Source organism: Vespa velutina, chromosome 3, assembly GCF_912470025.1.
Source record: "Vespa velutina chromosome 3, iVesVel2.1, whole genome shotgun sequence".
Classification (NCBI taxonomy): domain Eukaryota; kingdom Metazoa; phylum Arthropoda; class Insecta; order Hymenoptera; family Vespidae; genus Vespa; species Vespa velutina.
Window position 1 is genome coordinate 5,341,581 of NC_062190.1, and position 27,932 is coordinate 5,369,512.

At 40.9% G+C, this 27,932-nt stretch overlaps 1 protein-coding gene across 9 annotated transcripts in view; it reads left to right on the top strand.

Moving 5' to 3' along the window:
- The window catches only part of LOC124947720 (nucleolysin TIAR-like), a 506,703-nt gene that overhangs the window by 163,235 nt on the left and 315,536 nt on the right, over positions 1-27,932 (top strand). Inside the window, exon 2 of one of the 9 annotated variants that reach the window (XM_047490267.1) lies at positions 16,448-16,537. The exons of the other annotated variants lie outside the window; for them this stretch is intronic. The gene's annotated coding sequence lies outside the window, so the exon portion shown is untranslated. The remainder of the gene's footprint in view (positions 1-16,447; positions 16,538-27,932) is intronic. 9 annotated transcript variants of the gene reach the window in all.

Consider the following 27,932-nt stretch of genomic DNA (forward strand, 5'->3'; position numbering starts at 1 on the left):
TACGTGTAAAAGTTATAAAAAAGTTCTGAGATTATTTCGAGGACAATCGGAATGGAGAAAAGTATTTTTCGAAAGTATCGTCATGCGATCTTTTCGTGTAATATAGACTTCGTCTGCCTGAACTTCGTCGTCGTACTACTAACGAATAAATTCAGCTTTTGCTGAAAATCGTATGTAAACGTGTGTGCATACGCGTACGGAAACGAACACAAATACCCCCGTATCTGCAATCTCGTATCCGCGGTATCGACCATTTATATACGAAAGCTCGACAAAAAGCTCTATCACGAGGGAATACAAAACGCGCAACCACGGTAGCATGTATAATACGTCGCGACAGCTTCGTCGATCGTTGTCGAATGGACAGTATACCAACCAACCGATAGTTGAAAAATTACATTTCCATTCGTTGCTTTTACCGTCGAGTCCATCGTAGAAATTCACGAGGATTATTTTACATAGCAACGACCTTCGTCGTTTCACGATCTCGATAATTCTCTCGCTTACCGATCTTTAACGTACATACAACGCATTCGCTTAATTACGATTTCCGCACCGTACCCGAGATAATTTTGTAGAATTAACAAACCGTTTTGCAACCTTTCCACCAGGTCGGATTCTCGCAATTACTGAGAATCATTAATTTAAGATCTCTAAATTTTAATGCGCACCACATGTTATGCTTCCCTCCCTCGTTTATAAATCATCGGTGAACTCGGGAGTTTTTAACCCTCTTTCTCTCTCTCTCTCTCTCTCTCTCTCTCTCTCTCTCTTTCTGCATATTTCGTAACATTGAAAAGAGCGAGAATGGTGGATAGTGAAAAGAAGTAAGAGAGGAAGATCGCTAAGGGAGCGAACAGCAATGGGCGTATCATAAAACATGACCCTAAAATTAACCGATTCCTTAATTACCCGTTCCATTTTTCGAGCTCAAACGCCTCTCCTTCTCAACCCTCTCTCTTCTACGATAATTATTTTATTTTCTAACCGGAAGCAATCTGCTCCTCGTTAACCCTTTTCCTACTACTACGAGACGTAACTTTTTTTTTCTTCTTCGCAACGTCCCTTTATCCAGTCGTTCGTCGAAAATATTCCAGCCACTAACAGTCGCCATCGATATAGCACATAACGCACGATAAATATACTTCGCCAATTAGTAGCAACGACATCGACGCTCGATCGAAAGTTTCGATGGTGCCGGCTGCTGAAAAGGCGTCGAGAGAATTAGTCGCGTTAATTTCATAAATGGAAAAGCTTGTACGATTGTCGTAATTTTCCATTTACTTTAATATCCTCATTGATTCAACGTATGAAACAAATCGATCACGATTTCTATCTCTTCGGTTTAAAACAAATTTGTTCGTCGCGTCAATATTATCTATCAGACTATATGGAACAAATGTCCGATCATTATACTTTTTGTAATTCTTTAAAGGATCCCAGTAATCATGGCAATGCATCAACCGTTTTATATAGGTATATAAAAAGAAAATTACAACTTATATCGATCTCTCACGAGACTCGTCGAGCAGGTCGATTCATCAGAGAAAAGCCAAGTGGTTGAAGGATAGAGGTAGAAGAGGGGTTGTGACGACAGGAGGCAAAGGGGTGGATATTGTCACGGATATTACCCGTGCGGTGGAAACACGTCGTCTCTCGGTGGTCACGATCGTTGAAGTGTTTAGTCTAGTGTCCCGGACTGTTGTGACAATCCATCCGCGCGTAAGCACAAAGACAGACGAGCACGCGTGTTAGCTCGCGCACATGCCTATTCCATCAATGTAGAGCGAATCGACGGACACGTACCACCAGGGACGAAGGGTTTCGTGCTACGGAAGCGGTTAAAATGGGAGGGGAGACTGCTTCGGAGGCATCGTCGAGAGAGTTGAGAGAGAGAGAGAGGGAGAGAGAGAATGAGAGACAGAGAGAAAGGGAGAGAGAGAGAGACAAAGAGAGTGGGGGAGAGAGACTACGTACGTGTTCGGGATTACGGCGATCAATGCGGTAAGCCTTGTTTGTTTTGCGCTGGACCCATCTACACAGATACACACGAATAAGTCCGTCCTAAACATATACGTATGGTGTAAACGTAAATCCATGGCAGAGTCGTACGTGAACGGAACGAGTCTTTCCGTACTTTTCATTCATCGCCTTGAACTCGAATCGTTTCGAAGCCGGATCGAAAGGTCGTCTATTGAATCTTCTTTTTCTTCTCTAGTAGTTGAAGTCTAACAAAACGAATTTAGTCCTATTAGAGAGTGTCCTGCGATTTCTTCGAAACAATCGCTTACCGTAACGAGAAAGAGGGAGGGAGAGAAAGAGAGAGAGAGAGAGAGAGAGAGAGAGAGAGAGAGAGAGAGAGAGAATGACGTGCTACTAATCGATATACCAAGAGGGTGACTGTGAAAGAGGAGTAAAGCTTTTAACCAAATTTGTTCCAATGACATCATTTTAACTTCCTTATTTCCATAAGTCCCCTCAAAGAATAATTATTATCCCATATTAATTTTTTTACTCGTAGAAAAATGTGAAAATAAATCGTAAAAGAAATCAGTAATCAATCATCAGGACTCAACTTCTTTAAAAAGTGATATTAAATTTTTCTCAAACCTTCGTATCGACGATGATACACACACTAATGTTTCCTTCATCCCTTATAAACTCATCAACGTTGCCGCTGCGGTTACGTTACATCGATGCACGACCTTTAATTTTCGTTATATCGTTGATTTTTATAGGGAAACTTAGACGATAGGAGTTTGTAAGAGAGGTCAACGATAGGCGTGGTGCGGCAAGAAGGTGCAGAAAGAAAGTTGGATGAAAAAATAGTAAAAGAAAAAACGAGAAGAAAAAGAGAGAGAGAAAGAATGAGAGAGGGGAGGAACAAGATGAAAGAAGAGCGAGATGAGCTCCGCAAAAGCAGCGGCAACGTTTACGGGAAATTGCACTTTGTAAAGAAAAGCGAACCCTCGAGATCTCTAATCCTCCTCGTCTTGTGTGTCTAAGAGCTATCCCTCCTCTCCGTTTACAAAACGATACAAACGTTGGTGGTGTGTTCACATACGCGTAACCGGTATAAAAGAATCGACGCCATTCTTATCGACACACAATCAGCGACCTGTAACTTGGACACGTACATACATTCGCCTCGAGATGCGTGAATAGTCGTTGGAGTTAGAGTTGGTTGAACTTTTTTCTGAAGCTGCTGATACATTGGGAGATCGAAGAGTTCGGTTTACGGTTTACAAAGAGTTCCCATAAGCATAAAGATAGCTCGTTCATCCGCGAGACAAGTCCATATTGAGGTCTTGTGAACGCGTGTACGCGTATGTGTATCAGAGAATACGCATTGGACTGATGTCCAGCAAGGGATAAGAGAAAGAAAAAGAAAGAAACAGTTGACTCGAGCTAGATATCTAGAAAAATGAAGCACCACCCTTTTCCCGTAAAGTGAGAGAGAAAGAGAGAGAGAAAGAAACTAGACCCTCGTCCCGTTTCGCTTTACCGTTTGGAAAAAGGAACGCGAGGTTAAATCATGAGGGCGACCAATGGGCTGGAAGGAAGAAAGAGAGCAAGAGGGTGGTACAGAAAGGGCACCCCTTTCCATCCTTCTTTCTCCAGCTTCTTACGAAGAAGCAGTAAGAAGGAGAGAGAGAGAGAGAGAGAGAGAGATCGCAGAGGTTCTCTCTTTCCATCGTCTCAAACCACTCGACCCTACTTATTTCAATAGCTTTCTCTTGGCTCGTTTGAATAAACTACGTCTACTGCTCTCACACACTTGCTTTCGCGTGCTGCCTACTTGTGCAGCCGCTTATAAAATTCGCACGCGCTTGAAGGCGCGAATGCATTCTGCGTGGCTTACTCGTTTGTCCGCTCGTTATTTCTTCGAAATGATTCTTAATCATGGTATGAATCTCTGTCATGTGTTAATATTTTTTATAAAATTATACATAACTTTATATATATGGGTGTGTGTGTGTAAGAAAGTACTTTTTCATCATTTTTGTTATTAAAACCGAACATTTTTGGTTTCGGCGATATCGTCAAAAAGGCGTAGCAGTTTCGATGAATCGAATCATAAAACGTATATCGGACGCAATTAATTTTGTATTGTATGCTCGCCAAGATGACAGGCAGCAAAAGTTTTTTACGAGATAGGTCGCTCGCATTCGCGGCAAGGACCGTATGGAAAATATTAGAGCCAATGGGAACTGGGCCGCAAAATTTTTCGCGTCTGTCGCTGAAGTATTTATGGCGGTGCATGAACACCACCTCAGATCCTTCTATTCCCTTCGAAGGTACCCCTATTTCTTTTCACGCATTTTTATCCTGTTCGTATTCGACCAGAAAAAGGTAGGAAAAAAAATTGGAAGAACCGTGTAGGAGGGAGAGATAACGTACAGAAAAGAAGAGATATAAAAAAAATAAGGGAAAAGGAAAGAAAAATAAAGGGAAGGAGTTAGAGGGTTAATTCGCGGTTTTCTTATTATCACAAGAGACAAAACGTAAAAACCGTACACGAGGTGTACCATTCTTCCGTTTAACTTTTTCTTATTCGTTTCTTATATTTTTCAAAGCTCCGGTTAGCAGCGTTGGCATTCACGCCTAATCTTTATCCGATATCTCGATCCACGCTTGCTGTTGGTCGTTGGAACGCATGATGAAGCGCATGGTTCTCCACAATGTTTACTGAAGAGAAAGAGAGAGCGGGAGAGAGAGAGAACAAAAATAAACGAAAGAGTAGATTTCATCCCCAATGAGTTGTCTGTTATATCATTACAGAGAACATATCATTAATCGAAAAAGTATCGTAAAACGATCAAGGAAATGTTATCATTTAGAAAGATTAATCAGTTTGTACAAGAGAGAGAAAGAAAGAGAGAGAATGACATCTACTTTATACACGGTATTATAAACTAAGAAATTATTGGAAGAATCTGATACTTGATGAGAGAAAGTAAGAAAAAAGGAAATGAAGTTTCAATCAATGAAGAGTAGAGAAATGAAGTTGGGAATAAGAAGTCGAATAACTGGAAGCAAAAAGTATGAATTTAGTCCTATAGAGCCGTATAATGCGAGAATGTCAATGGCGGGGGAAGGAGCTAAAAGAGGAACGGGAGAGAGAGAGAGAGAAAGAGAGAGAGAGAGAGAGAGAGAGAGAGAGAGAGGAAAAGAGAAGGACAGAAAGAGATGGAGAATATTGTAAAGGGAAAGTATAGAGAGCTCGGCAGCCATCTCTCAAACTTACGAAGCCGAGTATCCGGTGGATATTTTGCTGGATGTTTTCATATACACTCGTGGCACCAAGGGGGAAGGAGAGGCAGCACTCCGTTACTGTAAAACAGAGCATTATTATCCTTCTACTCCATTACCCAGGACACTACGGAGGCCGGGAAGCCGGCTGGAAGAGAGAGGATGCTATGGCAAAAACCAAAAACCCGGGCAACTACGGGCAAGGGCCATTGACTCCAACACTACCGCCTTTCAACCCCCGACGTGATTTATCTCTGGATTCTTGGTTTTCGACTTCCATCTCTCGTCCGAATGCCTCGATATTGAAGTACTTTCCTACTGGCCGAAGAGATATCCCTTTCTTGACTTATACACTCATCGTTAGATTTTTATTTTTACTTAACTTTTATCACCTTTTTGTTATTTTTTTTTCTCTCTTGTTAAAAACTTATTCATTATCGCTAAAATAATATATCTTTCAGATATTTTGAAATATTTCATCGTTCTCAATCGTTGATATTATATTTAAGAATTTCGAGATCGATGTCCGGTGATTTTCTTTTATGTGCGAACGTAAACGCTCGAAACAGGACTACTTTATTCTCGGAATTCGATATCGATGTTGGCATACGAACGGTTCTCCCTCTTAACTTAAACGTACTCGATTCACCGCGCCCCTCTTTCATCATTATCTCGGTTATGGAGAATCATACGCCGGGCTGAGAACATACTTTTATCGAAATGCGAATATCCGGGCATGAATTTTGCGATACTGCGTTCTTATTGGATCAAAATCGAAAGCCGCAAGGGGTGCTGGAACATATCCGCTAATAATTTACGATAGCTTTATAAAACGTTTGGAAAAGCTGAAGAAAGGAAGAAAAAAAAAACAAAGAAAGAAAGAAAGAAAGAAAGAAAAAAAGAAAAATAGTCATCTCTGCAAACAAGTTATGCAATTGTAATGTGCGAGGCCTTTTGCATATCGCAAACGATTATAATGAAATTAAAACTAGACTGATTAAGAAAAACTTAATTACATGCTTTCGACGAGAGTTCCTCTAAATGCTTCAAAAGGTTAATAACTTCTGTAAATGGCTTGGTTCACCTCATACTACAATTCCTCGTACCCTCCCACTCTCTCTCTCTCTCTTCGCTCTCTCTCTCTCTCTCTTCGCTCTCTCTCTTCTCTCTCTCTTTCTCTCTCTCTCTCTCTTCCTCGTTCTTCAATCCCTAGTACAGGTTACGGCACCACGCGAAGTGACGTTCATGTTCGCGAAAGGTTTCTTGCGACATACGATGAATAAGGCTGCTTTGAAATATCTCCAAAAATACAATACAATATCGGTATACCTAGTCGTTTCCAGAGAATCCCTTACTCAGAATCTAAACATATTTAAACGAAGCCAAGAAAGAAATATAGGAATGCTATTTTCCTGTAGCCTAGGAACTGTGCATGAGGTGCTAGTCGGAAGAGAAGTATGAAGAAGAGGGGAAGCCGACTACACGGCCACTTTTTTATATACTCGTTCGTGAAGGTTATGAACATGGCACGGAGGCATATGAATAAAGTGGCTAACTTTTTGCCACGTATATCACCCTAGTAATGTTCATGCTGCTTTAAAGCATTATATAGTACGTTTTGAGTCGATGCAGCAACGGGCTCTTTGCAACAGCCCCAGTTATGCTTCCTTCTTTGCTCTGCATTATAAAAATATTTAACAGTGTTTCAATAATTAGAAAAAGAATCGTTTTATAAAAAAATCGATAAATCATCAATTGAATTTCGATCTCTTCAAGGGAATCTATTCGCGGTTATCTTTGAGAAATTGATATAAAGATTTTTAGTGAATGTCTTTGGAAAAATGGATATTCTTACGATACGGATCACAGCCACAATTGACTTATTCTGCCAAGAGAGGCGTACCATCCGAGTATTCCGATAAAATTTTATTAGAGACCGTTGCGTTTGTATGGACACGATGCCAAAATCTCCACCCCCTCACCTGACGATATCTACTATCAAAATTGAACAATTTATATTAGCTCGTTTAACATAGTGAAAATCGTGTACAAAAAGAATTGTACACGAGATTATTTGTGAAAATTATTTATATCTGTAAATAAAATCGTGATAATTATATGATTAAATTAAAGGATTAAATTTTAATACTAATAATAAAAAAATGCTGTTATCATTAAATGTAAAATTCGTGAAAATTGTTCAACTTGATAATTTGCGCACAACTGATTTAACGAGAAAGAAAATGAAAAGATAAGATGATTTTTTTTTTTTTTTTTTTTCCCAGTGAAACGCAGAGGTATGAAAGAGGCCGCATTTGTATCATATCCGCCGGTGATGTAATTCTGCCTCTACTCGAACGATCCGATTCGACGCGCAATTAATCGGACTGTGATTCCCCGTATCCACGAGCAAGCACCCTCTCTTTATTCCCTCGCATCGGTGAATTTCGCGAGTTTCAACCTGCCGGTCTCTTTCTCTTCTCTTTTCTTCTCTTCTCTTCTCTTCTCTTCTCTTCTCTTCTCTTCTCTTCTCGAAACTCATCCCTTCGGCCCCGGTAGCCCGTTCTCTCAAATCCATGCCGATATCCGTCGTCGTTGTCGTCGTCAGCCTGAATCTTTCGCATTACGTCTTTATGCGATGCTTCAAACCGTAGCTGAAGCTTTTTTTTTTTTATTCTCGAAGCCTAATCAAGAAGAGTAAACCCTGAGTGACGAGAGCGAGTAGTAGAGAGAAACGGTAGAACGAAGAGGGTGAGATAGACGGTGGAGGGTGTTACTGGGGTGAGTTAGAAACGAATCGATGCATTACCCAGAACAGTCGTTGACTCGGAACGAGGAGGGATTCGAAGGGATGAAGGAGGAGGGATAGACGGATGTATAGCAAAAGGAAGTATCAGAGTGAAAAGAAAGAGCGAAAGTGCATGTGTACGTATAGTGTGAGGACGCGTATGCGTAACGGTGTGCACTAGATGTAGAAGCAAGTGAAGTTGGAATGAGGTAGAGAAACCGATGTCTGAGAGGACCACGAGGACGAACGAGAAAAAGAGACGAAGAAAAATAGCAGAGTAGACTCTATGTGATGATGGTGATAGTGATGGTGGCGTTGGTGATGGTAGTAGTAGTAGTAGCAGTGGTGGTAGTGGTATTGGTAGTGTACCGTAGGGTAGTTAGCCAATCGCGCTCTAGAGCTACACCGGATGAATATCAATGAGGGAAAAGCCACCCATCGCTGCGTTTTACAATTTTCTTCGCTCCACGTTGCTACCGCTCGCGTCTGTCTGCGTGTATATTGTATGAGTAGGTAGTACGTTCGTGTGTTCTCATCGACGTCGTCATCGTCGTCGTCGTCGTCGTCGTCGTCGTCGTCGTCGTCGTCGTCGTCCTCGTCCTCGTCGTCGTCGTCGTCGTCGCGCATATCTCTAAAACAGAGAAAGTCGTCAGTGGGCGACCGTTTGTTTACCGAGGGCTTGATTGAAAACGCGATTCTTCGATGTACAATTCATTTAGGCTCCTCGTCCTAACTTAAAAACAAAACTGAATGAACCTACGAATTCGTGCAGAGAGTGGGTTTCACGAATTCCTCGTAATAGAAAAGTAGCTACCCTTTAAACAGAATTTCTCTCTCCTTCTCTTTCTCTTTTTCTCTTTCATCTCTCATTTAACTATATATCGCAAATTCACAGAAAGTTCGTCAAACCGAAACGTCGGACGAATCGTTTTACCTTGAAGAATTCTCGGATTTCAACGATATCGAGTACAGCGGAATGCAGTGCGATCTTTCTCTGTCATGACGATCTCGTGAACTATATTCCGAATAACGTTTCCTTACGTTTTGTTTCTTTATTTTTTTATCGCTCTCTCTTTCTCTCTCTCTCTCTCTCTCTCTCTCTCTCTTTCTGCCTCTCTTTTTTTTTGTTCCTTCTTTATTTTGTCTCACACCGAATGCGCTTTATGTTTCTAATGACATCTCCGATTACGATACTTGCCCGTCCGACCGGAGCTTCGTTCTTCCGACAAAATGATTTCATTCGAATAGAATGTCACGTAGCGTGAATAGAATTTTACGTAGCGTGAATCAGGCTCGACGTCACGGGCAAAATAAAATCGAATGAACGAGCCGAATGAGTCTTCGTTATGGCTGACTTTTTTATTTCATTAAAATTCGTTTAATGAAAGTGCTGCCGTTATGCGAGAACGATCGTACGAACGAACGAACGAACGAACGTACGAACGAACGAAATGCCGAGGCTAATAGGTGCTGCAAGCGTCGTTACGATGTTTAAAAAAAGAAGGGTAGGTAAAAAAAAGTCTGTGGAAAAATACAAACGGTCTATGTGCAAAACATCGACGATAACCGGAGTACGTGCTCCGCTATCCAACGCGATCTTAAGCCAGTAGTTTCGTAATGCTTTTTCCTAGTATTCGATACGACGACCGTACGAGGAGAGTTCGAGGAGAACGTTTTCCACTTTGAATCCAACTTTAATTTCCGTCGCGTGATCAATATTAAGCTTTCTTCGGCGATGTTCGTTACGTATATACCAATGGCTTTGTGTCTGTTAGCTGTTCAACAAAACCTGGATGCAGTTTAGAATGAATTACTCGACTCGATTTTTCATCCATTTTAATTTTCTTTCTGCTTGTACATGTGCATACGATATTACATGTAAATTTTCATTGTTACGATATTCATGCACGTTCAGACGTAAATACGATATATAAATATTCCAATTTGCAAATGCACATTACCTAATTGATTAAAACCAATATTTTTTACATTTTTTCAAATTAAGAAAAAAATTTATTTCACGAATAAAAAATTCAAATCAATGTTTAAGAAATTCCTTAATGATTCGATAAACGGAAGAAATGGTAGATAAAATGGTAGATACGCGCGTAAACGAGAGCTTCATCGATAAAATTTATTACGCGAAAATAAGCCAGTGTTATTTAGAAAAGGAATGCCGATGTCGTCTTTTGACTTTTAGAAACGGCTCGGTACTATCATTATGTGCACTTAAGGGCTAAATCTGTGCCGCATTAAATGAATTTACGCTGCAGTCGAGTCCTTGCAATTACGTGTATACTACAGGATTACAAAAGCGTCACTTGCACGCCTTAAACGAAGTAATACCCGTACGTACACTATTCCTTGCTCTCTTTTTCAATGGTGTGTTGTATCTTATCCATTTATGACGTGAAATTAGTTTTAAATATCTATACGTTAGAAATTCACATTGACTTTATCTTTATTTGATTTCACACACACACACACACACACACACATACACATGCCCCCGCACATATACGAGTGATATTTAAAATAGTAAATTTTTTAAAAACGAAAAAAGAAAAAAAAAGAGGAAGACAATTTCTCTTGCTAAGATTTCTTATCTGCCTAATATGTCCGTTTTACGATAACGTACGTAGTTGGATAGACCGCAAAGAAAACGGAAAATTGAGCCACGTCGTTTTTCTCGAGTGAAAGTACGACGGGCTCGAAGTCGAAGGAAAGAGAAGGTTGCTCACGAAAGCAGTCTTAAAAAAAACGAGATTATATCGATCTGTATCGTTGCTCCGAAGATAAAAGGGCCCTGCAGCTAGTACCGAGGATTTAGAGAAAAGCATGGCAGCCTCTCAAGAAGACGAATCGACCTTCGAAAAGCAGCCTTTCGATTCTTCCTCAATTCTTTTCTTCTTTTTCTTCTTCTTCGCTATTATCTTTCTCAGCGATCTGTCAATCGACACAAACGATTTCTTTGAATCCAACTAGTGATTTATCTCTCATGGTCTCGAACAAAACTAATTACACGATCATAAATTCTTTTTGAATAAGAAACAATGTTGGTTTATTAACATTCCTATTTTTGTTCGTATTTTATTTCTCGACGGGAATAAATTAATGAAAAATTATTATGTTGACAAAGTTAATGTGATTAAAAACGAAAGAAGTTTTCTTTTTTTGTTTTTCTATTTTATTTCCTTCTTCTTCGTAATTGGCAAGGAGTTAGCTTAAAAAGGTTTAATCACGTTTCGAAACATCGTCATAGCAATGAATAGATTGAAATAAAGAAAGCCGATTCTTCCTTGGAATAAAGAAAACTATCTAGCGTCGCAATGAAATAAGACGCGTCGTGAGTGCAGCTTTATTCAGAGTGATCCCTTCTTAGAAAGCTTATCTCTACATTTACCGAGCGTATGCGAATACGCGCTAGGATATTCCTTGCAGAGAATACCTTTTTCTTCGTTGCATAAATATATACGTGCATACACATATATACATACGTATGCATTCAAGTGAATGTATTTGTGTGTGCGCATATATGTATACTACTTGTGGAACTAAATCAAAGAATCTCACGGATTTACCGACGTGCAATCCCGGGTTAGCCGCGAATGCACACGATCCTCTGCGTAACCTTCAACGAAATATTTCTTGGTGGCGTGCTACAGAGAGAATAGAGAAGCTTGTACTCCTTTCCCCAAGACGAAGAACACTTTTCGTGAAACACACTTCTCCCTTGAGACATTACCGATCATCATTCGACCTCTTTTCTTCTTACCCTCGTAACTCTCGCAAACATCCCTCGTTATCGTTCGTTATCTTGGTCAACCAATCTTACCACGAAAAACAGAAACTATAGACCAGCATAGTCGAGGAAGATTACTTTAAAAATATAAAATGTAATCTATAAAGTTGAGAGTACTCATATTTTCGATTTATCTATATTATTAGATGTTAAACGAGGAAGAGAAGAAAAACGAAGTATAATACACTATCTTATAGCTTATGTTATATAGAAAATGTGTATGTGTGTGTGTATGTATAACGTAATAAGTTGCATGAACAAAATGACTATTTTTACGAAGAATAGCGTGAAAATAATAAGTGACTTCCGATACTTGAAGAGTTATCTTCGATAAGTTTCTTGCTTTTTCATGCGTCGCAAAACAACACATTGATGTCCCTTTCCATTTCGCCATCGTTCGTTGAAGTTATAGTAAGAGAGAGAGAGAGAGAGAGAGAGAGAGAGAGAGAGAGAGAGAGAGAGAGAGAGAGAGACAGGGAGAGAGAGAGAAAGAGAGAAGAAATAGAAAGAGAGGGAGAGAGAGAAAAAGGGAGATAGAGATAGAGAAGAAACTTCCTTCTTCGTGAAAGGTCCACAACATGAGATCTCTTCTGGCTTCCTCGCTCGTTTGTTATCGTTCGTTACATCGTGTTATCGAGCGCTATCGTTCAGAGAGCTTTCGTTCCAGCATCTCTCTCGTCGATTTCATCGATCAAACCCAGCCGTCGCTCGTATCCGTCCATCTTCTACCAGGCTCGTTCACTGTCGCGACGAAACAGTAAGGACGATAAAGCTCCGTGAACACAACGACGAAAATGACGACGACGACGACGACGAAGACGACGGGGAAGAGGGACGATAATGAAATTTGATAAAGTTATGCCGCGAGGCTTTGTCGTTGTCGTCCTCATAAAGAAATATACAAGATGGAAAAGGAAGAGAGAGAGAGAGTGAGATAGAAAGAGAAAAAGAGAGAGAGAGAGAGAGAGAGAGAGAGAGAGAGAGAGAGAGAGAGAAAGAAGATGAAAATGTAGAGACAAGGACAGCGTGTAACGCAAGTAAGAGAGTGAGAGAGAAAGAGAGAGAAGGAGAGAGAAAGAGAGAGAGGTTTACGCTTCACGCTCTTCGCGTCTTAGTACGTTGCAAGTCTCCCGACGAAGCTTTATACGATTCTCGCTGGCTGCTTCTCTCATTCTCGCTTTTATAGTCGCCGTTGTCGCGTCCTTCTTCTTCGTCGTAGGCGCGCGACGAAGCGAACGCCATAAGCATGGAACCGTCTACTGTGCATGAATGAAGTTGTGTAACATTGAGACGCGAAGTCCTCGTGAGTTAAACGCTTTGCAACGACGACTACGATGACTACCATGATATAATACAATTCAGCTGAAGCGTGTGAAAAATGAGGACGCGTTGAGTAATAGTTGCTCGAGAAAGTATAAAAAGTGAGAGGGAGATATGACAAGATAACGATTCGTACAAACAATTCTCTCTTCCTCTTTTAGGATGCACATCCGGTTGGCAAGATGGCCGACTGTCTACTTCCGCCGTTGACTCTTGTCTCTCGTTTCTTGCCTCGTCACGTCACCCTTACTCTCACAAAGATCATCTCGCTCTTTTGACCTTTCACCGTGTCTCTTTTTTTTTTTCCTTTTCTTTTTCTCAACTCCACCCCCGTGGACTCTCGCGCTCGTTGAGAGAAGTCACAAGAACGAATGCTTTTCGGATATAATGACAGCATAAAAAAAAAAAAAAGAAAAGTAAGCGATCTCCAATCCTTTCACATACAAAAGAAGGGACGAACTGTACTAATTTATTAGGATAAAAGGGGGAAAAGAAGAAAAAAGAAAACAAAGTCTCTGTGCACGACCCTCGTTTTTTCTCTTGCTTCCTCTTTTTTCTTTTCTTTTTTTTTTCTTTTTTCTTTTCTTTTCTTTTTCTGCCAATTAGAATATCGAGACGATAAGTGGACGAGAGTTTTTGGCAGACGACTAGAAGATCATGTCGTCTCTGCTGCTTTGTCGGCGTATGTATGATAAAGTTTTTGCTTAAAAAGTCCCTGCCCGTTTAAGATATTCCAGTCTGGTATAGCTAGGGTTGGCTAAAGCACCGTGGATAGAAGGAGTGAGGGAAGTAGACGGTCGGGCCACTCTCCTGATATCCCTTGGGATGAGACGCTACGTTTCGCCGTACAGCAGCCCTCATTCTTATCTCGTCTTTGCCCGGTACACGCTTCGAAAAAGACTTCCTACGATAGCTATTCTTTCGTCCATAACTATAATCTTTTCAAAAATTCTATTTCCATCGAGTTCGAAACAACGATTACTTTATATTATATAAAACAGTTAAGCATATCGTATCGTAATTATTTGAAACGGCAAAAATTTCTTTCAGAATGAAAACGTTTAATCTGTAATGCAAGAAAATGTCTCACCTTTAAGGAAAAACGTTACAACAAACGTAGCTCCATGTCGCGCACTTCCAATATTTGATATAATCTATATGTTTTGTCGTCGGGAAGCGTTACGATCGTTTTGGAACGCTAGGGCCAAGATAAAGAGGTTGAAGAGAGAGAGTAGAGCTAGTGGCCAGGAGCAGAGACCGGGAATTGTAATCGCGAAGGTGTACTTCGAGGTAGAACCTCCTCTTTGCCAAGCGGTAGCTCTCATACGGCGACACCGTATCTCGAAGTTCAATGTTTGCTCAGCTTGATTCATACCCCTTGGCCCACCCTTGCATTGCCGTTTCGCTCCTCTTCCCTTCTCACTCTCTCTCTCTCTCTCTCTCTCTCTCTCTCTTTGTGCGACCCCCTGCTGAATGTATCTGCCTACTTCTCTGTTCTCTCTCTGTCTGTCCCTCTTTCTCTCTCTCTCTCTTATCGCGTATCCTATACCATCTTCTCTTTTCCTCTCACTTCATTTCTCTTCTTCCTAGTATACACATACACAAGCAGCCGGCCAAGTATGTACATATAAATGCACAAAAATACGTGGACTATCTCATATACTCACGCATATGTGCGTACCTGTTCGCTATCCAGTGCGCAAGGTCCTGAGCTTCCGAGTTCCACGTTTCTATGAAGTTTACTCAAGGGACCCTCACTGGATTGCCAAGTACAATATTCGCATAACGTTAAGTTCGAAATGGTCCTGCTGCCTCGTGTTGAACAAAAACGAGAGAGAAAGAGAGAGAGAGAGAGAGAGAGATAGAGAAGCCTTAAATGTGGCCCTAGTAGCGCAGCGTTTCCCTCGAAAGCCAATTAAACCTCTTTCTCTTGGACCCTTTTGTTTTCGAACGACCTATCCTGCGTACGACGTATGTTGTCTATCTTCCTCCTTCCTACTATGATATATCCGTGTGAGTTGAAGTGCCACTATATTTATACTTTGGCGCGTTTGCTTGATGGCGAAAAAAGAAACGTGAAAAGATCACGGCATTGGAAAGCACGTTTAATGGACGAATGATCTCTTTGACCGATTGAGAAGAAAAATTTGAGGTACAAACTACAGCACTTTCATTGCGTTTAGGGATTCTTGAAGAACGAGGGAGAAGAGAGAATAGATGACGGGTCATGAATGAACAAGTGGAGAGGGTTTGGAAAGAAGAGGGATGATGAAAGAAAGAGAGAGAGAGAGAGAAAGAGAGAGAACGAGAAAGCAATCGCGAGCTTAATTCAACAAAATTAAGGAACGCCAATTATAAGTTGACAATTTGTCGAGAAGTCAAGGCCAACACGAAGGGGGAGTGAATAAAGACAAAAGGACGTTTGCCTTCCAATCGTTTGTACTTTCTCTTTCTCATTCTATCCAAACGAACTTCCCCAGTTTCTAACAATAAGATCGATTCGATCGTTTACCGCGTTTACCCGGTCCTTCTCTTCGAGTCATCTTCCGTCGACTAATAATTATGAATTGGTTGACTTCTATTATATATCCTTCGATTTCGATGAACGCTTCAATTCTGCGATCAAAGAAGGGAACGCGTCTCCTTAATTATTCATTCTTTCGATTTCACGATGGAAACGATTTAATTAATCCATTTCTTTTTTCTCCGGTCTATCGATTTATTTAACTTTTTTTTATTTTCTTTCCTTTTTTTTTTTTTTTTTGCTGTTTCCAGCGATTAGTGACATGCGATAGATATTTACGAGAAAGAGAAAGAGACAGCAAAGAAGGTCCAGCGTAAGAAGTTACGTAGTGGATAATAAGAAAATTTGAGGACAGGCCACGGTATCATTTGTCATTGTCAGTCTGACCTAGGAATGGTGCAGAACAGCGTACAGCGTCGCTCTCTTTCTATGCTTTTAACAATATTGTACATCACGTGGCCAGCATCGTTCCTCTTCTTTCTCTTCACCCTTTGTTCATTCTCTTCTTTAACATCACATTCGTTCGCTCACTCGACTCGCTAGACAATATATCTTCATATAGTAAGGAAAGCACAGTCATCAACGACTCGACATTTTCACCACAAATTCATTCGGAACTTCATGAGGTTTGTTCAAATTTCTAATCTTTCGAACGAAATCTAAATTAACATTTTAAGAAGCGTATTCCGTAAGAATGATTCATAGATTTTTTGACAAGAGGAACTACAAAAGTATTTGTGTATTCTCTTTCTTATTTCAGGTAAGATCGGCGATTCGTGGAAGATGAACCACATCTACAAACACGATTCGTACCCGCAACAACGCGTGGAGTTGTCCATCCTAATTCGCAGTAAGTTTTATCGAAGATGTATTGCATTTATTCGACGATATATAACTTCCTATCACGTTATATTTCATGTGTAAGTTTAAACAACGTTTATGCCGAGAAAAGTAGCGTCAAGTCGCATTAAAAAAAAAAAAAAAAAAAAAAAAACAAAAAAAAGAAAGAAAAAAGTGTTTCAAGCTGCTGAAAGTGTTTTATTATACTAATAGAACGGTTTAGAAATTTTATACCACATACCTCTGGTAGAGCAAAAATAAAGAGTTAAATGAGAGATGCGTTTCTAACTTTTAAACTAGATGAAACTTTATTTGGATCTGACTGGATATTACAACTGTAATTTTAATCCAATTTACGAGGCATAACAGTAGAGCCGAGCGTAGAGTCCGTATCAAGTTCTTCGTAATAACAAGTTATGAATATGATCTTCCAGGATCTTTTTGGACCGCGGTGGCTTCTTGTTTTTTATAACTTTTACTAAAACTTCGATATGAGCTAGCTGAATATTCATGAACTCAGGCTTTATTACGCGAATAGCATTATCGTTCTTCTCTCGGGAGTGCAGCATAAGGACTTAAATCACACAGCCGTTTGTATATATTGCTTAACTTAGGTTTATAACGACGTTAATTATACTTCCCAATACGATTTGCATAATAGCTATATGCAACCGTATCTTTAGTCGATGTCTTTCATCTACGCATAAAGAAAAGAAAAGGAGAAATATAAAAGAAAAGAAAAAATGAGCCATAGCGTCACTAAACAAAAGATCTATTCGCCGTTGAACTCAACAAGATCGTTCGTCTAACAAGCATCGTATTTTTTAATTCTGAACATTATATTAGGTTCGACGCTAGATCCATAAGCCGGATAAAGTTAAGCTCTGTTTAACTTCGAAATCCCTGTGGCTGATTGGATAATGTTGAAGTTAAATCAAGTTTATCTTTCCATCCGAACTGTCTAGAACATATAACCATACAACAGAGAGTAGTTATTTAGATAAAAGTTTGTTAGTAAAGAAGCATTACTGATTCGAGCAATTCGTTTTCAACTTTCCTGCTATATTAGAAATGCAATTACGATATCCTTGTAATCACGATATACGAAATCGTTTTAACAATAGCCGAGAATTAAAGAGAAATTTTCTGATTCGAAGATATAGATGACTCTGACGCGAACTGATTCTCACGCGTACGATGCACAACGAGGTACAATAAATCGAGCTATCTATTCGATTCTACCTCGCACTGCCATTTCATTTGACAACGGCCAACAACCGATAATAGAGCGCAACCGCGTACGCCAGTGGATAAGGACGGTAAGGGTGAAAACCGACCCTTGTGCACCTGCCCGCTCCCATGTTCGATTAGCGATGAATTATCCCCGACGAAGCTCCCCTATTCGTGATTCTACCTGTTGGTTCTAATCTCGGCTCTATCTAATTCGTTCTCATTAATACTCTAGAAACGTGTTCCTTTCCTCGCCATAGTAAGAGAGAGAAAGAGAAGGAGAGAGAGAGAGAGAGAGAGAGAGAGAGAGAAAGAGAGAAAGAGAAAGAGACATCCCATCGTAATCTTTCTTTTCTTATAGTACGAAATTGCGTTCGTAACAGAACACTTGTTTCTCGATTAAATAAGATAGTCAATTTAGTACATATTTGAAATGCGAACATTAAAAAAATACTATTACATAGAGCTACTTTAAAAATGATTGCTAATTAATTTTTCACTCGCTATTATCGTACGATGTAAAATAAAAGACGAGGAGTGAGGAAAAAGAATTATGCTTGTCGTTGAAGTAGAAGATACCCATGGAGATATAAGATATAACACGGATATTAACTTTCCGCTTTTGTAGTAGTAGGCCCACATTATGACTAGAGTTATATCGTTTTATATATTATAATAAAAGCGTTTGTGACCTGGCAGTATCATGTCGCTCGTACAAGCGGATAATGTCTTTATCTTTACGAGACCCTAATGTTTTTAATTTCATAACGGATTATCGTAAACGAGACAAGTTCTTTTACAAGTACATTTCTATCTCTTTTCTTTTTTTTTCTTTTTTTCTTTTCTTTTCTTTCTATCCCTTTTTTTGTCTTTCTTTCTCTTTTAGGCAGTTTCGACATGGTGCTAGCCGGTGGTTTTTAGCCTCACTTTGTTAACGGACGCGTGTAAAACTTGCCTCTCCGCCCACGAGTTAAATATTAACCGTTTCGTGATAAACGATGTCGAGCTCAAACTATCCCCACCTAGATGACTTTTTTTATGCCGATTCCCCCCTCCCCCGTCCTTCGAGGTCGACGTCATAGTCATCCCATCCCCACTTGCAATTTCGTAAGCGACAAATTGGCTGGTAGAGCGCGACATCGATCGTCGCTTCCCTTTTTTCGTCCGCGACAAAGCCCGCCATGAGCGCGAATTTTTAATTACAACGCCTCTCTTCTATTCGTTCTCCTACATCGTTCACTATGTCTCTTGCAAAAATTTAAATATCTATACTTTTTAAATTGCGTAGATATAGGTATTATTTTATCAATGTCAAGAAAATTTTGAAAAATTATTAATTATAAAAAAATCATCCTTCGAATAATCAAGATATTTATTTCTGACATTTATATGAAAGATTTATTTATCCATTGACAATCGAAGAGCAGCTATTGTTTATAAGACAATAGAATCTAATCACATAAAAGCTAAAATTAACTTTACCGTCGTTCTTTGATCGTTATCATCAGCGTGGCTTTAATACGTATGATATGAATAACGTTAAAGTTTATAAGTTGTAGAGGAGGTTTAGAAAGTTGCAGCTGTTATGTACACGGAGACGGTACTGTATGGAACATGGGATAAGAGAGCTAGCCCAAGCAGACGTACGTTGTGCATATAGCAACGAGAGAACAACACGTTTATTCGACGATAGTACATTCATCGTTAGCGTGGCTGTAGTTTAACGTTTAAATTACCTTGCACCCAGAGTTATTCACTGTAGTGGGGTGTTACATAACGCCAAATAAATAGCTTCGCGTTTGTGTGTATATGTGACGAGGTAGTGAGAGAGAGAGAGAGAGAGAGAGAGAGAGAGAGAGAGAGAGAGAGAGAGAGAGAGAGAGAGAGAATGTGTATGTGTGTGTGTGTGAGAGAGAGAGAAAGAGAAAAAGAAAGATACGTATATGAATATGGAGATAACGCATTGTCGGTCATGAATTTTTGTCGAACGTTAAATTTTTACATACGCTCACGAAGATATACGCATCGAATATTTTATTCTTTTCATGGGAGAGAGAAAGAGAGAGAGAGAGAGAGAGAGAGAGAGACAGGAAACCTGACGCAATGTCTAGTTGGGATTAAACGTAACCGATGTTGGCGAATATATTTGTACGAACGCGCGAGGAACGTTCGTCACCGGGAAACAAACGAAGAAATATTCCATAAATTTTTTCTCGCAAAGGTAACCCTTCATTTTCGTCTTAATTGCTCGCCAAGCGATTATATCGTTTTTCTTCGAACAAACCAGTTTTTTCGAAAAACGACGCCGTAATCACGATGCTGTATTTTGCGTTTTCCGACCGTAAAAATAAAGAAAGCAAAGGCAAAGAAAAGAAAAATATACAGAAAAAGAAAGGAGGAAAAGAGAGAGAGAGAGAGAAACAGAGAGCTTGAATCTCGCGTCGACCGAAACTTCTTTCCCTCGAACTATTTCCAAATGAATTCCTCGGTGGTTCGCACGAAACACGTTGAATCGTCCGCCGATGAATGCCGCTCTTTTGCCGGTCGTTAGAGCGACAATTAGAGCGCGGTAATAGAATTCATTCAGGACGGCAAAAACTTGTACATAGAGTGTACACTTATGTACATATGTATGCGTGTAATACTTTTTTATATATTTACATATATCATGAAAAAGTTCAAGCGATCGCTAATATTATCATTGGCTATTCGTTCGCTATATCTTTCTCTTTTTCTTTCTCTCTTTCTCTCTCCCTCTCTCTCTCTTCCAATCCCTTTGTAAAAACCGCTTAGTAAAAAAAAAAAAAAGAAAGGAGAAAAAAGGAGAAAAAAGAGAAAGGAAAAATAAAAGAAAAATAAGAAACAGAAAAAGGAATAACAAGGTCCGCAGAGTCGCGATACGCCAATTGAAATAAGTCTATTCAGTTGGTACCTGTAATTCATGCACCTTGCAGCTTCCACCGGTGGGTAGGTAAGCTTCTTTTCCATTCCTTTACACATGACAGTGATCGCGATGGTAAGCGGCAACGTTTCTGTGTGGTGTATTTCAAAAAGATGAGTGCGACGCCCACGTTGTCGACGTCATCGTCGTCGTCGTCGTCGTCGTCGTCGTCGTCGTCGTCGTCGTCGTCGTGCTTTTCCTACTTTCTCTTTCTTCCCTTTTTCCTCCTTCCTTCTTCTCTTTATCTCTCCCTTCCACAGTCTCGCTTTTTTCTACTTATTCACTTTCTCGCATGGCTCTCTCTCTTCATCCTGCCACCCTCGCGCCGTGACGACGCCGAAAGGTCTTTTCCCGAGCGCTCAAAGGGAAGGTCCCATGAAAGAATCATATCCAGATCGATTATAAAAATAAAGGTGACATTAAATTGCAAATTTTACTAGTTCTCTGTTCGCCCACGAAAGGAGGTTCGCCGTGAGCTTCTTTTAACACAGTAAATATAGTCGAAAGAAAAGACATAGAAAGACATTTTTTAGCTTTTTTCTTTTTTGATATTTTGAATGATACTTTCAAGAAGATATAATGTAAAACAATAAAAGAAATATATTATCGTCTTGATGTACTCAAAGGTTCACATTGACAATATCCTTGTACGATTTGTTAAAATGAGAGACATAAAATGTTTTTAAATGCTCTCCGAGAAAATTGGCTAACATCCGGTTACTTAAAAAAATCAAAAAGGGAGCCCTCGACGGGGTCGATCCTCGAACGTTTTACTTAGCAATAAACCATAGCCTTAATCTTCGGCGCAAAGAGAAGAAGTCTGAAGGTCGGTAGGAAAGGAAGAAGGGATCCCACGACGTATAACTTTCGCCCAAGGGCAAGGGGGAAAGAAAGAGTGAGAGAGAGAGAGAGAAAGAGAGAAAGAGAAACCGTGGAAAGAGATAGAGAAAGTCCACGTAGGAAGAAGGGTACAACGTGCGCGGAGGGGTCGACTACCTCGTGAAATAACAATTCGGTTTCGATCGTCGAGGAGTCTGGAAATTTTCATCTCCGCCCCGAGGCACGAGACGTTGCCGGTGGGTGGTTGTCGAGAGGGCTCGAGAAGGGGTGCCGTACGTCCGTCGTAGAGAGGGGCTGATTCGACGGTCGGTGGTGGTAAGGAGAGAACCGCTCACAGAGAGGGTGAGAAGGATGAAACCAAGCGAAATGGTGAGAGTGAGAGACAAAGAGGGACGGATAGAGAGAAGTAGTTGTAGTAGAAGTAGTAGTAATAGTAGTAGTAGTAGTAAAACGGAGAAAGAGAAGGAGAGAGAAAGAGAGAGAACAAGAGAGAAAGTGAGACAGAGAAGGAGAGAGCGGGAGGGAGGGAGAGAGGGAGGGAGGGAGGGAGGGAGGGAGGGAGGGAGGAAACGGGAACGAGGGGTGACGGCGAAGGGTTTAAAATAATAGTAGAACATAGCGTCTGAGTCAGTCGCGCGAGGAGGGCGAGGAGAGGACTCCGCCCCGCGAAATATGGCGAGCTTCGCCAGGACGTGATTGGGTGACGGGAGGACCCCGAAGCTCGCAAGCCAAGACATTGGTGCCCCCTTTTCGCACTACTATCCCCCTTTTAACCACCTTCTACCAGCTGGGGGGTACCCTCTTACTACTACCTTCTCTCCCCTTTTCTCTCTCCTCCTTCTCCTTTTCTATCTTTGTCCTCCTCTTTTCTTTCTTCCTTCCTCTCACTTTCTCGCTTTCTCTTCGTCTCTCGGGCTGCTTTCGGCTCGCTCGCGAGTCTCTTCGTGCTCCAAGAGCAGATCCAGTAAAGTATCCTTGTCCATTGTCTGGACAGCAGTGCCAACCGACGTTCGATATCCTTTACCTTTGAATCGATCCTGATGATAACACGTGGACGATGAGTTTTCCAAATCTCGTGAAATAAGAGGAAAAGGATTTAACGTTAGTTCGTCTAATATCGATCCTTTTCTTTTCTCCGTTTCTATTGCATACTCTCTAGATGTTATTGGAGAAAGATAAAACGATCGAATTTTGGTCCTATGTGACGCATTATAATGCACGAGTCAGACAAGAGAGAATACGTCCTACGAAATATTCTCCTACAACATTCACGAGCCGAATCGAATAGACGTTCGTTCGATATGTCCTCCGTATGCGGAAATCGTACGCTGCCAGATGAAATTTGCTTCGGAGTTCGAGGTGGTCAGCAGAACGAGCTTCCGGTCTCTAGACCCGATAATCTGGGGTGCGCGGTTGCACGCATGGAGTTGTCAATCAAGGCCGATGGTGTCCCACTGGAACATCCGTTGTCTGTCCGACTCGTCGACAGATATATACGAGCTCCGGACACCGTTCACGACATCCGCACTATTCATGGGATCCATCCGATCGTCTTCCTGTTCATGGACGGCACTACGCGATCAGCGTCGATCTTCCTGTTGCAACGAACGATCGTGTCGGATCGGTGAACCGTTTGGATCAACGCAAAGCTCCAAGTCTTATCAAGGAAAATCATTTCAATCTTTGATCACATTTCAAGTCGAACTTCCTATATTTTGTTACTATTATTTTTTAAGAATCAAAATGATCTATTCGTTTACTAAAAAACGGGTTTACCAGAATTGAAGTTGTCCATTTTGAAAAAATATGAATTCTTTGAAGAACTTCAATGAATGAGTATACATATTTTATTAAAATGATCTATTGAATCTAAAATAGATATAGGTACGTTTTCTCGGTAACTTGGTACACGAGAGTACACAACTCAATTTCAAGTCTCAATATCGAAAGGGATAATTACGTCCATTCGTTTAATTAATACGACGGTAAGGACATTACAGGGTGTGAAACGTTTATTTACTAGAGTATCGTAATGCATGGTCTTTGAAGTAGCCTTCTGTAAACGTAGGAGGGCTTACATAGCTATCGTAAATGCAACTTTGTAACGCACTCTGTCTAGCATCTTAGTCCATGTTTACTGTACATATGTACTGCATGAGTAATACGGATTTAGTGTGATTCCAATAAGCGCGGTCATCTAGCATTTGATTCGTTTAAATGATTTGTTTCATATAAAAGATTCTGTTCCAATGGTGGCACGATTTACGAGATAACGTTTGCTCCCCAGATGCAACAAAATTAACGGAATACAATGGAATAGAAAGTAAAAAAGAAAAAGAAATAAAGAAAAACGCAACAGTAACGGAAAAGTTCGATTTGAATGCGTATAACGAATAGAAGCGATTTCAACGAACTTTTTTTAGGATTAGAGAAATCGACGAAGTACCGTTACTGTGGGCGAACGATCTCACAAAATCCCGAGTCTGTGGTCTGGAAAACGAGTTGTCGGCGGGAGCGAGTTCAAATTAGCGAGGGAGATTCCAAACGAGCTCGATGGTAATTGGAAGCAGCCGTTTTTGTCGTAGCGTGGCCGCGCGCGCGCTATAGGTGGGTGGTGCGAACGAATATAGGTGGCCCGCCAAGGTGCCTGTTTTGAAGGTACTTGTTTGCGGAGGGTGTGGATAGATTAATCATCCGTTAAGCTTGGGCAAGACGTATACGCGTCGGTGGTCGTACCGGCTTAATTCACCATCGGTTTTCACCCCTTTATGCCCCACCTTCTCGCGACTCTCGCCAGTCAACCAGCCAGCCAACCAACCAACCAGCCAGCCAACCAGCCAGCTAGTTATCTAGCTACCTAGTTTTATCTCGAAACTCTACTATAGCAATGCGTCGCTTCTATTTCGCGAGGAGAAGACTACCGTGAAATGTCTTTCGATTGTCTATCTCGAATCTTATCTCGGTTTTAATGAACGTCCTCCCTGTTACGAAAGATAAATTACCTCGAAAATTAGGCGAGAATGACGTGTCGTAAAGTACGATACTTGCTCGTTTCCCCAAAACTTCTCATCCCTTTTGCTTGAAATTAGTTGGGAAAGTCGAGATTCGGTTGGTCGTATGAACGTATCGACTTGTTTCGCGGAAAGATAATACGTCATTAATTCTCTTTCTCTCTGTTTCTTTTGTTCTTTTATCGAGATCCGTGAAAAGCAATCTTAAAGGCGTACACAGTGGTGTTTCCATTCGTCGAACCATGACCTAAGTCACGAGACGACGCAGGCAGTCTGGTAGTAACGTGCTTAATGCGATTCCAAGCCCGCCTGCTCTTACTTTCATAGTCGAGAGTGGCGATTTACGTTGTACACCGCAACACCCACAGCCCACCCTCGTATCGACCTTGCGGTATAACCGTGAATACAGATTATATCGTACGGCGGTGATCCATAAATGCGGGGCTGTGCCGGTAGTTTGTGCGCCATTGCATAGAAATTTAGGAATTACCCGTTAACCAGAGTTCTAAGTTTTTAGTAGGACGAAGAAACAAGGTAGTATCTTTACTCTATTGAGAATTCTTCTTCTATTACGAAGACGATTCTTCATCGCCAAAGACGATGTTATATTTTCCTGGATGGAAGTAGCAGTTTTTTGATCGATGAAGAAAATGAAAATCAATTTAATCTCGAAATTTATAAGTTTAGAAATTTTCTCCAACGACGTGTGTGTATATATAATATATATATATATATATATATATATATATATATATATATATATATATATAAAGGTGTATATATATCTATAAATGAAAAAGATTACGGGAGAGGAAAAGATTGAATGGATGAATTCCATTTTGGAAGAGCGAGGGTAATAAAACTTTCGGATGCATCAGAAAGATTAGAGATTGCGCGAAAGGTTCTACTACCTTTTCGACGCGTGAAAGCAACAACAATCGTATCGATGAAGCACGAAGAAGTCGGTAAAAGGATAGAAGCAAGGTAGGAAAGAAGTAAGAAAAAGTACTTTGCAGCGTAGCTCTTGTGAAGAGATAAAGATGAGAGAACGAGAACGAGAGAAAAAGAGGGAGAGAAGAAATTTCATATCGTCATCCTTTGCAGCTTTCGAATAACGTCGCCAAGCCGACGAGCCAAGCTACAGAACGCACCTGTGCGCCGTCACTCGGTGCTTTCTCCCTCTTTCTCCCTTTCCACCTCTCCCGTTCTCTGTCTCTCTCTCTCTCTCTCTCACTCTCACTCTCCCTCCTCCCCTCTCTGTTTTTCTTTTTCCTTCTAACTCTCCCTCTGAGTGGCTCGGAAAAAACTGTCACCCGGGAAATTTAGGGTGCTTTCAAAAAGGCGACGCTATTGCATAATGAGATATCCACCCTCCCACTTACGCCTCCCACGAATGGTTCTCTCAAGAGGCGCGATATTTCCGTCGAGATATACGATGCGTTTTTAACGACGAACTTAAAGTACTCCCAACGCGAACACTGGCATCACTTTCTATTATTTCCTACCTACGTTTCTGTTTATCTTTTATCGCATTGCCAGTTCAGTAACGTTTCTTATCGAAAGGGGAGACAATTTACTTGAACAGAGAACCAGAAGTGACAGAGGAAACAATACGCATGCGCATATGTATACATATATGTAACAAGACAACCAATACAGGGAGAAGCAGAGAATTTCGCCGGTCAATTCGTCGGTCGGTCTTCGATACCGAGTACATTCGTGTCAACAGAAAAATCGATGCGGCAAAAATCAAGCCGTGGTGTTAATTCTGGTTACACCGATTCCAGCCGATCGTTAGTCGGCCCTCGCTGCTGGCTAGCCCTCTCCCCTGGCGTACCCTCGCTCGCCGGTCTCGTTCCCACCCTCGGATGGGCTTTCAAAGCACACTACACGGAGAAGATGGACGAGGGTAATATCGACAGGTACTGTCCATTGAAAATCGCTCGTTTGCTCTTATGGAGAGAATGGAAAAGCGCCACTAGCGGGGGATTATAATTGACCTATAGCATATACAGGCCTGGCGAAAGAGTCACGGTATATGTGGTGAATCCGAGAAAAAAAGAGAAAGAGATAGATATATAAATAGAGATAAAGAAAAAAAGAGAAAGAGATAAAACTAATATCAAACGAAGACAAAAAGGATTGCCACACTGACCGAAACGAAAAGCGTACGAGTATAAGCATTAACGATTTGTGGCTGCACAAGCATTAATTCGTAATTTTGATCGAAAACGCGTAATCATGATGCGGCTCTCCATAGCCGTTGGTATCATTTCTATCCAACCTGGCTGGCTTCGTTAATACTTCGAACGCATAAACGATTTAATTACGCGGACTGACCTAAATAAAAGGTAGCGAGAACGTTACGACCATATAGTCGAACCAATAAAACAGAAAGGTAATTTAGGAAACGCATTACGATAAACCGATTCGAAATCGGTCATTACTCGATCATGGTGATATTATAGCAGTATGTTGTAAGATCATGAATTGCTTCCTATTCTTCTTATATTCTTCTTCTTCCTCTTCCGTCGACACGTTCGACGCATCGTTCATCCCTTATATCCAAGGTTGTCCCCTCTTTGCATACGACGTACGTGGGGCTGCGGTGAAAGGTGCGGCTACTTTTCACGCGGCGAAATGTTAAAGCTAACTGAAGCGTCGGACCCCATGAATAACAAATGCACAATCTCTAGCCTCTAGTGCCACCTTCTTTCGTTCCTTCCCTTAGTGTACTTCGGCCGCCTTCCAAGGAACTTTTCCTACTCCCTCCACTTGCTACAAGGCGAACCTGTGAAAACTTTTAACTGGATACATTACCTGCTTGACTACCACCGTCTTTCCTCACTTCTCTCATCCTCCATATAGTTGTCCTCTTCTTTTTCTTCTTATTCTTTTTTCTTTTTCTTCCTCTTCTTCTTCTTCCTATCTTTTCATCTCGTCCTTCTTTCCCTCACTCATTCTTTTTTTAACGCTAGAGAAGCTTTTAACCTCACTACCTGGCTCTCCAGTGCAGCCACCGTTATTAGAGATTTCATGGAAGGACCGAAGGAGAAAATGAATAATCGCCGTGCAGTAGCCGGTGGTAGTCGTTACGGCCATTGTTCGCTCGGCACGCTACCTCTCGATTTTCCTAAAGTCCAACGCAGCCCTGATATTTTGGCCCCAACGATCCCGATGAAATCCTACGGGAAAAATTATCCTTGTAACGAGATTCGCGCATGATCATAGGGAGGAAACTTTTATCGGGGATCGTGTACGAGCATATACCTACCTATGTATGGGATGAAGAAGAAAAGGGTGAGTTTTTACGGGACAAAGCGTCCCAGTTTTTCATTCCTGGACATATTTATTTTGAGCTCATTATCTCCGGACTAACCAAT